General features: G+C 35.3%; 1 pseudogene; it reads left to right on the top strand.

Annotated features, from left to right (window-relative positions):
- Positions 1-671: 671 nt before the first annotated feature.
- On the top strand, positions 672-1,673 carry LOC105072440 (olfactory receptor 6C75-like; annotated as a pseudogene).
- Positions 1,674-4,969: the final 3,296 nt, after the last annotated feature.

Here is a 4,969-nt window from a genome sequence, read left to right as displayed (position 1 = left end):
TGCATCACCCACCTGAATTTGCCTCTGCAGAAGAAGTGGTGGGCAACCTATTCATTGTTACTGTGAAGAGAAATAGAAATACTGATTTTCAGTGACCTGCATAGTACCAAGCATTAGTAAAGTCCTCAGCAAATGATGATGATGATTTGAACAGAATTTGTTTCATAATTTAAAAGGGATATGCAAATGATTGTTACTACTATTACTATTATGTTTAGTTATGAACTGATAATATTGCAAAACATAATAAAATATTTTATAAATATACAAATGGCAATAACCCTATCTAATTATCACACTATACTTGAGTAGACTAATGACCCAAATGTTACAATTAGACTTTGTGAAATATTTAAGAAACATTGTATCCCATGACAAGGGAGTTACATGCTTTGTCTTACTTAATTCTCATAAGAAAATGAGCAGGTAGATTCTATCATCTTCCTTTTACATGGAAGTTCACAAAAGAACTAACTATTCAAAGATAGCCCATATATCTGGGGTTAGAACTCAGTATTAAACTAGTATTGGACTCAGTTCCTTCTAATTTAAGAACAAACTCATTGGATTACTTTGCTATCTTCCAGCTGTTTTTCAGGCAATCGAATAGCTTGATCTTGTGCTCCCTAAAACCTTTGTGCTTGTTCTAATATTTAGTTTAAGATCCGTAGATGCTGCTACTGTGGAAAGAGATGTCCATGGAAATGGGGAATGGAACAATTGTCCAAGAATTCACTTTGGAGGGGTTTCCTGCTGTCCAGCACCTGTGGAAAGTCCTCTTCCTGGTGCACCTGCTGGCATACCTGGCATCCATTGCAGGCAGTACACTCATAGTCATCATCATCTGTGCTGACTCCAAACTCCAGACACCTAAGTACCTTTTCCTCAGCCTTTTTTCCTTCATTGAATGTTGTTTCACAAGTGCTGTTATTCCAAAGTTCCTGGCCATCTTTCTGTCAGCCAAGCAAAAGATTTCCTTCCCTGCCTGTTTCATACAAGCCTTTGTCTTTTTATTTCTGGGAGCTGCAGGTTTCCTCCTCATAGCAGTGATGTCTTGGATCGGTACTTGGTCATTTGTAAGCCTCTTCATTACCCAACCGTCATGAACCTGAGGACTAGCTTCCTCCTGGTCACTGCCTGCTTTGCTTTGGGCTTCACCCTCATCACTGGTCCAGCAGTAAAGCTTTCCCAGTTATCCTTCTGTGGCCCCCATGTCATCCCTTACTTCTTCTGTGACTTCAGCCCCCTGATTCATCTCTCCTATTCTGACACCAGATCTGTTGAAATATATTTCTCCTTCCTCACTTCATTTGTCATACAGCAACATAGTAATCACAATCATGCAACTCCCTTCAGCCAATGAGCGACAGAAGGCTTTCTCCACCTGCTCCTCTTACCTCATTGTCCTCTCTTTGATATATGGCAGCTGCGTCTTTATATACATGAAACCAAAGCAAGTGAACAGGCTGGACTCCAACAGGTAGAGGGCCCTTGTGAACACAGTGGTGACCCCACTGCTAAGTCCTGTCATCTACACTCTGCAGAAGAAGCAGCTCCATCAGGCTCTGAAGGAGATGATATTCAAGATGAAAATATCAAGATTAAAAAAAAATCGCATGGCCTTGGAGTGGAAGGCTTCAGTACAACATGAGTTTTCATTTAAGCCAATGTAGCAGTCCACAGTGTTCCTGGTGGAGAGTCTGTGGCAGACCTCACATGACCTATTTACACATCCCCAGTGAAGTGGAAATCTCTGCTTTCTCAAAGCCACATTTTACCTTGTTATGCCTAACTATATTCTCAATAGGTATTCCACATACTGATGATAATTTATTTTAATTACAAAATCTTTATTTAATTTTTGTGCTTTTGATATAAATCATGCACTTGAAATTTCAAAAATTTAGTAATTTATACCCTTTATTTCACTTCTGTCTGGCCATAAACATGGTAAATAAACAACTATTTACCAAAAGGCATTTAACTAATTAAAATGATGGAAGATTGTATATCATATAATTATTATGAAGAAAATGATGGAAATTGTACCAATGCTTAGATCCACAGTGCCTCTGTGCCTAGCCTAAGGAACTAATGTCACAGCTCTCTTTGCATTAGGATATATGTGGTTTGCATTAGTGTTCTTGGCCCTGGGCTTAGCTACATATGTGCACATCACTCCCATGTTGGAGAGAAATAGAGCAGTTTTAGTTCTCAGATTATCCTCTAAGGAGAGGGAATAACCACAGCATTGCAAAACTGAACTGTATTCCTGTTTTCTAAATTATTTGTTCTAGCACCAGACCCTCAGATTCATAATATATATTTATGATTGGTTCTTATCCTAAAGTGGCTACTACAGAAGATGTGTGAATGTAGGTGACAAGTAGCACTCATTCCACATTTGTATGTTTTCTTCCAAAGACTCAGTATAATGGAATCTTGGTTATTAGCCTATCTACTTCATAATACTAATGAAATTTTTTAAATAAATCAAATATTTTTTTCCTGGTGGATTTGTGTTGTTAGCTACAAGGTTTTTGTGAAAAATGCTGCAATGAATTGATAACCTACTTTAATAGCAACATTTCCATTATCACAGTCCTTAACATTGTGTGCTTTTAGCTGGTATTTTCATAATAGACATGTAGGGTTTGTTTTTTTTTTTTCCTTTGGAGGAAATATTTCTAAAAAGATTTACACAGATTTTTTATTTTATTTTGTTTGTTTTTCAGCCCAAACTCTGAGGTCAGATAATCACAAATACTATTTATATAATACCTTCTATACGATGATTGGATCACACTTGGTCTTGAAAGTCATATTAGAGTTCAGATTTCACCTTATTGACAATTAATTATCAAACATGCTTTTAGAATCACAGATGTGTTATGATTAGCTACGTATAGTACATAGCTGTGGACAGTTATGAAAAAGAGATTGGAAAGGCCAAGAGAAAGAGGATGATGGCTTAGGGAAGTGGCAGTGGGTTGCAATACAAAGGGACCAGTAGTAGACTCTGAATCATTCTGCGCTGGACAAGACTGAGGTTTTAAGCCTGGTGCTGCCTTCTACTTATGAACTGGTCAACTTCCTAAAATATTAGTCACCTTATTTGTAAAATGTGGAAATTGGGCCAATCTCTAGAAGCCACTTGAAAATGACTCATGGGGATAGGATCAAGATATTGCAGGAACATGGACTAAAGTTCCACCCTCAGGTGAACTATCAAGAAGTGTATTGAAGTGGTTGAGATTCAGCAACTGTAAAACTAAATCAGGACATTATGGTCAAACTGCTGAAAAGAGCATACCTTTTCCCAAGGTTTTAATCAAGATTTGATTATAACTTATTGTACTTAAACTAAACAAATGCTCTTTATATTACTTTTGGATAGACTATGATTGAATGATAAATTTGATAAATATAAAAATGAGGCCCACAAATCCAAAATTGAATCTATGAATCCAGCCTGGTCATTATCAGCTATAGGTGGTACCCAGGGAGGACAAACTCTGATGTGGAGATTAATTCACTAGATTATGTTTTTGTAAACATTTTTATTCAGACAAATCCCCTGAGCTAATTCAATATCAAAGATGCTTCCAGTCATAATAGTTTAAAACAACTTTTTGGAAGTATGACTGACACACAAGAAGGTGTATATATTTAATTTATACAGCTTGATGTGTTTGGAAATAATTATATACCTGTGAAACCATCATCACTATCAATGCCATATACCTATTTAGCATCTCCAAAATTTCTTTCAGCCAGTATTATTGTTGGTTTATTTCCTTGTATTGTAAAAGCACTTAATATAAGATCAATTTTCTTAGCAAATTTTTAAGTAGACAATCAAGCATGATCAATCATATGCCTTATTGTTTTAAAGCTCTACAGAGCTTCCTTATTTTTTTTAAATAACTGAAACCTTGTACCCTTGATCAACACCTCCCTATTTTTCCTTCACCCAGCCCCTAGGTGGGATCTCATAAGTGAAATCATGCTGTTTGTTTTCCTGTGTATGGCTTATTTTACTTAAAATAATGTCCTCCAGGTACATCTAATTTGTTGCAAATTTTATTTTTAAAACCTGAATAATATTCCATCAAATGTATAGAATACATTTTCTTTACCCATCTTCTGTAGACAGACATTTAGGTTATTTCCATATCTTAGCTATTGTCAATAATAACACAATAAACAAGGAGTGCATATATATCTCTGAGATTCATATCTTAATGACTTTGTGTATATACCTAGAAATGGGACTTCTGGATCATATAGTTATTCCACTTGGAAATTTTTGAGGGAACTCTATATTGTTTTCCATAGTGGCTGCATTCATTTATTTTTCATCAACAGTATATGAAAGAATACTTTGTCCACTTCCTTGCCAAAATTTTTATCCTTTTTTAAATTATAACCATCCAAGGAGCTGTGAGGTGATATCTCATTATGGGTTTGATTTGTATATTTCTTGGTGATGTTTGCATTTTCAGTAGTGATGCTGAGCATCTTTTTAAGTACCTGTTGACCATTTGTATGCCTTCTTTGGAAAAATGCTCTTCAGTTTCTTAGTTCATTTTTGAAATTGGATTTTTTTTTACATTTAGTTGTAAGAGTTCTTCACATATTATGAATATTAACTCCTTATCAGATATATGATTTACAAATATTTTCTCCATTCCATAAGTTCCCGTTTTCTTAAATTTTTCTTTTACTATGCAGATTATTTATTTTTGCCTTTGTTGCTTGGGCTTTTAATGTCATATCCAGAAAGTTATTGCCAAGACCCAAATCAAAGAGGTTTTTGCCTTTGTTTTCATCTAGCACTTTTATTGTTTCAGGTCTTGTAATTAAGCCTTTAATCATTTTGAATTAATTTTTGTGAGTGGTGTAAGAAAAAGGTCCAATTTCACTTTTGTGCATGTGGTTACTCAGTTTTCCCAACATCATTTATTAG

Source organism: Camelus bactrianus, chromosome 11 (assembly GCF_048773025.1).
Source record: "Camelus bactrianus isolate YW-2024 breed Bactrian camel chromosome 11, ASM4877302v1, whole genome shotgun sequence".
In the NCBI taxonomy this organism is placed as follows: Eukaryota; Metazoa; Chordata; class Mammalia; order Artiodactyla; family Camelidae; genus Camelus; species Camelus bactrianus.
This window is presented reverse-complemented; position numbering and strand designations above follow the sequence as displayed.